General features: G+C 36.4%; 1 protein-coding gene across 1 annotated transcript in view; it reads right to left on the bottom strand.

Moving 5' to 3' along the window:
- agap3 (ArfGAP with GTPase domain, ankyrin repeat and PH domain 3) overlaps positions 1–9,216 on the bottom strand; it is a 202,564-nt gene that overhangs the window by 186,241 nt on the left and 7,107 nt on the right. The window lies entirely within an intron of this gene.

Consider the following 9,216-nt stretch of genomic DNA (forward strand, 5'->3'; position numbering starts at 1 on the left):
AGAAAATAAGCATCACGCAAACTTGACGTTGGTGTTCTCAAAATTGCTCCTCAGGTTTGAACACGGCTGGAATGCAATAAGTTCCAGACACAACATGGAGCTGCTGAGGAAAAATAAAACGCCTGCAATTATTTTCAAGTGAATATCAGAAAAAAAACACCCTCAAATCCCATTTGTGCAACTGATGTGAGATCTTTTCTGACTCGGATGTTATACCACATACCCAGACCCGACAGCGGTGTTATCGACCTGAGATGAGACGGAACAAGGCGGTATTCTCCACCTACAAACGAGACGTTTTATTCTTATTTTTTATTCTGTTAGTGTTCATTTCATAATGTTTGTAACAATGAAACTAAAATTCAATTTTAGGTAAACTAAAAAACTGTTTATTTGCTTTAGATTTAAAAGTATATTTATCAAAATGTGTCTGCAAATACAATTTACAGCTTTTTTTTTGTTTAGGATTGTATCTGAGAACACAAACAAATGAGTGTGATGTCATTCATAAAGAACGGCGTAGTTCTGAAATGAAGCCAATTCAGTCGCCTGTTTGTTTGCAATATGGACGCTTTCATGTAAGAACCAGAAATCATTTTTTCCCATCGACTGTAAATGAGAACTGGACAGTGTGATGTCACATATAGAGAATGGTTTACTTTTGGCTCCAACCAAATGAAATCAGCTCAGTCATTATTTTTATTTTTACTTTTTTGCAATGTGGACACTGTCATGATTGAACCAGAAATCATTTTTATCATTGACTGTAAATGAGAACTGGACAGAGTGTGATGTCGCATAGAAAATGGTTTACTTCCAACTCCAACCAAATTAAGTCATTTCAGCCACCTTTTTCTTTTTTTTGCGATTTTCACGCCATCTTGAAGCCAACCAACACCAATAAACAGTGATTAGTCCGAGTTAACGTTTCTACGGCAACGACTCGCCAATCAGGAGTGAGCTTGTTGGAAGGCCACACCTCTACCACATTAATTATTTTTTGCGCCACTTTGGAGCCAAACGATGTCAAATATCAGTGATTGGTCTGAGTCGGTCTGAGTCACCGTTTCTATGGCAACCACTCTCACCAATCAGGAGTGAGCTTGTTCGAAAGCCACACCCCTCTCACTTGAAAAGGGGGCTACAAAAAATCTGTCAAACGCTTTAAACGTTTGAGACCACCTCGTTTTATTACAGCATCTGATTGGCTGTTTGTAGTTTGAATAACACACAATAGGGAAAAATATATCGTTAAAAAAAAATTAAGAATAAAAAGAACATGTCGAAAAAAAGTTAGCAGAGCAAGAGTGGTTATTCTGACAAATGTAATGAGTAATAGCTGTTTATTTCTCTATAGAAGTGTATGGGATTTTGGCTTCTTGGAGCCAGCGAGTATCTTCTGTTTGAAACATTAGGGGGAGGAGTCACTCACTCCAGTTTTCATATACAGTCAATCAGTCAATCAGCCACAAATTTATTTGATTAACTATAAATAAAAAATTCAAATATTTGTTGCTATTTGTTGCTATTGCTCAATTTGTCCTTCAGTTTAATCCAGTTTCAGCCTTTTAATTCTAACAAACTAGAAACAGCTGCTTCTTCAGTTCAAAGTCTGCATCCGATCCAGATGGTTGTTGCATCTCAACCTTTTTGGACCCAGAAAAGTTTTCATGAAAACCATTTTTGGTGGAAATCTGTGTAACTTTAGCCGAGTATGAAAATGAGAGAAATCCCATTTTAAATGGTATTTTGTTCCATCTGGCTCATTATTTCAGACAATTTCTGATGTTTATAATAAGGATCAATATAAAAAAATGACAAATAGTTTTTTCTTCATAAATATCCAAAGAAACAGATAAATCCACTTAACACCAATGGAGTTGTTAATGATTATAAATCAACCATACCTGCAATTTGAAATAAAAGATGATATAGATCTCTGAAACACAATAAAGAAGGAAATTCTTGCCCTGTAAACAAACATTTTATTTGTATATTTTTCTTTTACCACTAAATTATTTTATAATTGCTATTTTGATGTTTGTTTGACTGCGGTCATGTTAGGACAAATTAACAGGCGGACTGATTGGTTGAAATAAAAAAATCTCAAAGAGGAGGTGAACTCTTGAGACTGTTACCATGGCAACATTACATTAGGCCGTCAGCTCGCTCTGCTCAGTGGTGGCTTTTCATACTTCTCATTTTATGTTCACATTCTCTTTTGATTAATTAAATGTCTTTCAACACATAAATTAACACATCTTATGTTTATTTATGTTTTAGTATTTAATGCTATAACGTTGGATGGATTTCTCATATTGACTGTGGTTATCTTCTGCGGCGTTTTATTAATATATGTATATATATATATATATATATACATACACACACATCTATATATACATACACTCACATCTATATACACACATACATATATATAATTTACATATATATATATATATATATATACATATACACATATATATACACACACACACACACACACACACATCTACATCTATATATACACATATATAAAATATATATATATATATATATACATATACACATATATACACACATACATGCATACACATACATACAACTTTTGCTTCCAGAGGCGCAGCGGGAATTTCCCGGGAGGGGACCGCAGTTGAGCACACCAGCCCGTCAGCAGCCTCCATTCCGCGCAGCTCCGCAACGTTTCCGCATACAGGTTGAACCAGGCGTTACAGTCCATTTATTCAATTTCCCTTTTTTATGTATCTATTAGGGCTGTGAAAGTTAACGCGTTAACGAACGGGATTAATCGAAACAGAATTAATTAGTTCGACCCTCAGGCATTCTGACCTGCAGCTGTGAAATTAGCGTAGTAAAAATCTGTCTAAAATAAGCTTAAATTTTCTTTTTGTATTCTGTGATTAAGATTTTATTAAGAGATAATAATACGGAATCTATTTGTAGCTTTTGGACAAAAGCGATCTTTTATTTTATCAAATGAGGCAGAAGATGAATGGCGATCCAACGGATGCAGCGCTGAGCGAATAATCCGCTTAGTGGGCGGAGTAAAATAAAAGAGCGTTGTCTGCTGTTAGAAATCCAACAAGAAAACAGATCAATATTTTATTTTGGGATGGGGGGTTAAATTATTTTTTCTACAATAACAAGCACTGCCGCCTAAAAATTGCGACAACTCTGCGGTTCACCGTAAAAGTCCCGCCCGTCGCTATTACGAGAGGCGAGCATGTGGGAGAGGACAGACACGCCCCCAACAGACACGCCCCCAACAGACACGCCCCCACCTCTGACCTGATTACAGCCGAGCTGACCTGAAATCCAGTTGGATCCAACTTTTCCAAAAAAAGGTTTAATTATTTTTCGCAAACACAATAAGGAACATTTATGAGAAAAAATAATTAAAAAAAAGTGGCTGGCAAATACTGTAATGAGAAGAAAATTAACTACATTTATTCACAATTCATTTTTACAGGTTTGCAATTAATTTGGTAGTTTTTTTTATCGATTCCTGGCCTTAGTATGCATTAATTTACTTATTTAATATATTAAATCCATCTATTTTATGGGTTATTTCAAAGTCTGTTTTAAATGTGACTCATACATGTACACTATATTTTTTAACCAAATGAAAGTGGAGGCAGCACTTTTTTTCCCTTATTCCACCCTTGGTCTCGGTGAATCATAGCATGGGCATTCCCTTAATGAGGGCTCGTGTGCTGAGCAGAGTCCAGGGTTGGCCTCGGTTTGTTAGGGCCGCTCTCTGGAGCGGGCCTCTGCAAGTGTTTACAAATCTCACAGGACAGCCTGCAGGACGAGCAGCAGCAGAGTACACAACACGGTGGGACAGTGACAGCTTCACAGTTAGCGGCTGGCTAAAGGTTAGACACATTTTATACAAAAAAAAAAAAAATAGAAAAAAGACTTTTCATTTTCCTAAGGCTCAACAGAACCAGCTACAGGAAATATTTATTCAGAATTTTGGATTTTTGTTTTAATTATATTTAGTTTTAGTCAAATTTAAGTATGCTTTTATTTTGATAACAAGTGTTTAAAACTGCCATGTTACATAAATCAAATGTGTTCAATGAGCATCTGAAATGAGCAGAGCAAGGAGAAAACTTCAGGGGGGATAGATTTATTATAACAGCCTATTAGGGCTCTCTATAATGCAAAATCTAAAGAGAAACATAGTGGAAATACCCGAGTTACCTCCAGACTATTTGTCTGAAACTAAACGGCTAACCTTTTCTCACCAAAGACAAGCACTTTGCAAACCAAGCGGAGAGCCATGAATTATCTGACATTTCCACTTCACCGGGCTAGTCAACCGCTCTTTATGTCGGGATCAAAGTGCATGTGCTGCAAACACACACACCCACAAAGCTGTTTTTGCTCCAGCATAGGAGTATTAATACAAAATTAATTAGTGTTGTATATTTCTTTTCTTTTGAAAATAAGGATGTTTGAGAGGCATCTAGTAGGAGGTGTAAGAAAATATTGATTCGGTGAAATATCTTTATTTGGTGATATTTTGAAATATTTGAAGGGTAGCACAACAGGGCATAAGCCCCACTTATAGAGGTCAACACCTAAAAAAAAAATGTTCTGATCATTGAATAACCTGTATTTTACAATTTTACTTATGCAAAAAATTTATTCATGCTCAGATAATTATTGATCTGTTACTGTCTTGGAATATACTGGGATACGTATCGTATTATTGCTGTGCGATATGGAAAAAATTGTATATCACGATATAAATTATTTTATATTACAATTATTATATCACAATATATTCAGTTGTTCTCTGAAAATACTGACAAAAATGTCATTACTTAATTTCTCTGACTATTTTTTCCAAGTACCGTATTTTCCGGAGTATGAGTTGCAAGAGCAAAAAATGTCTGATCAAGAAGAAAAAAACCATATACAAGTCGCTCTGGAGTATAAGTCGCCCTTTTTGCGACTTTTATGGGTAGCTAGCGTAGCTAAAAAAATAAAGAAAGAAAGAAATACAAGAATACAAATCTTTTGATTTGTATAAGAAAAATATCAACGTTTAAGAGTAAAACAATCAGATTCTCTTCAATGTTTGCTTTGAACGACACTTCTTCCGCCGCTGTCAGTACCAAATACTTCGGATGCAGTGCCCTCTAGTGGTTGTTAGAGGAAATAACCGCTAAAAGACAACCGCTGTTTACTGGGAAAATAACAAATATATAACCCTTTTCACGTCAAAAAAACACAAATAAGTCACTCCAGAGTATAAGTCACACCCCTGGCTAAACTATTTAATAAAAACTGCGACTTATACTCTGGAAAATATGGTAACATGTAACTGAGTCGTCACAAATGAGAAACATTATTTAAAGTGCACAACAGTTTGTGGTTTCTTAGAATAAAAATACCGTTTGCATAAAAGTTCAGGAATAAAAATAAACAAATAAAAATGATAGAACAGAAATCGCACAATATACATATTTCTATCACCCACACGATAAGTAATGTCATATCGCCCAGCACTATATCGTATCATGACACGTGTATCGCAATGCCAGGCTCTTACCAATACATATCCCTAGTATTTAGGCAGAAGAACTAGAGTTGGTACTGAGTGAGTGTGAGATTACTCATAGAAAATTACTAAATTAAGTCAATTCAGGTAAATTTTTCGCATTGTGGACGCAGTCGTTGTCAGTAAGCAGCGAATGATCCGAATTGGCTGAGTCGTCGTTTCTATAGCAACCACTCTCGCCAATCAGGAGTGAGCTTGTTGGAAAGGCCACACCCCTGCAACTTGAAAACGAGTTACAGGAGTAATGAAAAGTTTTGAACGTTCAACATGAGACCACATACTCTCTTTAGGCCAGTTTGTAGCTTGAATTATTTGCACTACAGAAAAAATATGGAGAAAAAACAGGATTAACAAGAATATGTAAAGGAAAAATGGAGTAATAGACGTTTACATTCCAATAGAAGTCGATGGGATTTTGGCTTCTTGGAGTTATTTCTATTTGGAACGCGAGTTGGGGGAGGTGGGTCACTCAGTCCAGTTTTCATATATAGTCAGGAAGCTGCTTTATAAACATGAACATTACACATGAATATATACAGACAGACGGAATGAAACAGAGGCAGATATTGACAAACATTTCTAACTCCATCAAATCGATATTCACAGATAGCTTTGAATTTAATGAGCACATTGTGAGGAATTCTCCTGCCAGAAGAAACATTCTCCAGACGCAGATGGCTCACAGTCCAGTTCATTAAATCAAATTCCGACTGTGCACACACACCGACACACAACTCCAGCTTCAAACTGTTACCACTCACAATCCCACAAACCCAGCCTGTCTTTACAAGATCACTGTATGTTATTTAATCAGTGCTTTGAATCCTAAGTCTAAAAGAACTGCACTTTCAGGACATATCTTCTCAGTTCTAACAATAGGAATCCTGCTTTTGTACCAAAATATGCAAAAGTCTCACTATTCTCTCCTTGTGATCAGTAGATCAGGGATGCGGCGCGTACCAGGGAGCTGCTTAGGTACAGCACAATGCCGACGGAGACTTGTGAGGCTACAATCTGTGTGCTTTTTGCATCTCTCTTTGTCATTCCTCCTGCTCCTCCAACACACAGCGTTCCTTTGTGCGGGCTTATTAGTCCTTTCTTCAAAACCCAAGCACCCCTCTTAAATAAAAGAGAATTTGGGAAACTGCCTTTTACCACTTAAGATGCCATAGCAACAATAAAACACATTACAATGCTTGGCCTAACAAAATGTCAGGAAAATATATGGAAGCCAATTTTTTTTCCCACTTTAGAGCCAAAAAGCCAGGAAGTGTTAAAAGCTTTACTTTGTGACCTTTTTCCTTCTGAATAAGTCTTGACCTTTGGAACACCCTTCAGGTGCACAGAGTATAGCCACCAGCGGTATCATCTTAAACAGAAAAACCCTGACAGGAAGATGTTGAAATGCTCAAAAAACAATCATGAAACCATTTAAAATGATCGAAAATATAAAAGCAAAAGGGTTTAATTCTTAAGTTAGCTTTAGAAGTGAAACTATTCCTTAAACTGAAACACAAATCTTAAAAGATCCACTCTAATGAAAATAGCTTTTATGGGGGTGTTAACATTTTCTTGTAGCATTTTTCTAATGATGAAGGAAATATATTAGGAATGCTAGGTTGGGGGGTGTGAGGAGCTAGCAGGAGAGCATGTAAACAAAGAGCTCTCAGCGAAGTAACGATCCCTCAAACAACTAAGCGGCAATTTCAAATTAACTCTGGAGATACTATGTCCTAGAAAACGATGACGATTTTTTGATTGTGGCTTAAAAACAACATAATCATAACTAATAGAGCACCAGGAATGCTGGGAGTGGAACTTTAATCTCAGTTTCTTTGAGATTTCATTTTATGCTCATTTTAAATCCCACTCCGACTATATTTTTTTCTATTGTGAAATCACTCTTTTAATTATGATTTTGAAGTTTTTAGCCAAAATCTAAAAGCTTGTGTCACTTTTTTAAGACATATTTTCTGCAGAGCGGCAGGAGTTCATCAGAAAGTTTGTGGGTGGGACGGTTGGTGCAGATGTAACCCTAAATTGATATCAAGGCATTCCTTGTTTACACCATTGACAGTATATAGAGAACTGGACGGAGTGACTCCTCCCTTTGCATCCCAAACAGGAAGTATCTGCTGGCTCCAAGAAGCCAACATCCTTCAATTCTATTTTCTATTCCAATTGTAAACATATATATATATACATATATATATATATATATTACTCATTTCATTTGTCAGAATACTCATTCTTGCTCTGATAATTTTTTTCTTTATGTGTATGAATTTGTATATATGAATATGTATTTAGCTAAAAATGTTGATTCTTTTTTGTTTATGGCATATTTATTAAGTTTTGTTTATGTGTAATCTTGTATCTTCTTTGACTCTGACGACCATCTGGCTCCAACATGGCGACTGAATTTACTTAATTTCAATGGAGCCAGAGGTAAGACATTTTCTATGGTGACATTTGCTCAGTCCAGTTCTCTGTATACATTCAATGGTTTACATCAAAGGTGCCCAAATCCGGGCATCAAGGGCCAAACACACCTGATCCAGGAAATCAGTAGCAGATAATGCAGGGTTTCTGGAAGAATAACAGGAGGCCGGCCCTCAAGGCCTGCATTTGGGCAACCCCTGGTTTACACTGTCTCTCTCTAGCTTACAGCCCCTCACAAGCTCAAGCTAACATTAGCGTAAATATCAGAGCTATCCAGCTGTACAGTTTTGAGCCAGATAAATCCATTTGTCTACAAGTGGATGTATCAGAATGAGGCGGAGCTGGAAGACTTGGCCCCGCCCACGACAGCTGCTACATCACAAACTCTATTTCTTTCAAACGGCTAGTTTTTATCTGCTCCTAATCTGACACGATTTGAATAAAGAACTACTCTAAAACCCAGTTTTATTCTTCATTTTCTTTACATGTGTCCTCCATTATGAGAAAAATGCTACAAGAACATGCTAAAAAAAACAGCATTTTCATTTGAGTGGCTCTTTAAGTGACAAATCAAACCTTCAACTCCAACTGGAGATCTCCGCTTTGAAAACCTGCTTCTACTTAATTCAATGAAAACTTCATTCCCTCACCTGCAGTTTCTGCTTAAAAGTATTCAGGGTCACCTAAAAAAACCACTCTAGACAGATTATCACTCCATCCACTTAATGAGATTCTTTGCTTCAGATAAGTGCTTCGTAATAAAAGACAAAACTGCCAGAAGAAGCTCTGCTGCTGCAGGATGAAATAGCTTCTACTGAAAATGTTGGAGAAAAACTGAGGATTTGGTAGAAACTATAAAAGTCGAGCTGCTTTTCTACATGTTGTTTCTACAAGTGGCAACAAAAACAATTATTTAAGTAGTCGACTAATCACTGACTATTTTTTCCCGATTGGGAATGCTGTAAACTGAATTTAGATACTGAAGATGCTGAAATTGATAGCTGAAAACGGTGAAGCTGATAGCCAGCTAAAATATTAGTTAAATGCCAAATTAGACCATTTTTTTAAATCCTGTTAGCCAAAACAGCTAGCATGTAGCTGAAATATTAGCTAAACTCCAAAATAGAAACAAAAAAAGCCTAAATTAGACAAAATAGCTGGCATGCAGCTGAAATATCATC

Source organism: Oryzias melastigma, linkage group LG17 (assembly GCF_002922805.2).
Source record: "Oryzias melastigma strain HK-1 linkage group LG17, ASM292280v2, whole genome shotgun sequence".
Lineage (NCBI taxonomy): Eukaryota > Metazoa > Chordata > Actinopteri > Beloniformes > Adrianichthyidae > Oryzias > Oryzias melastigma.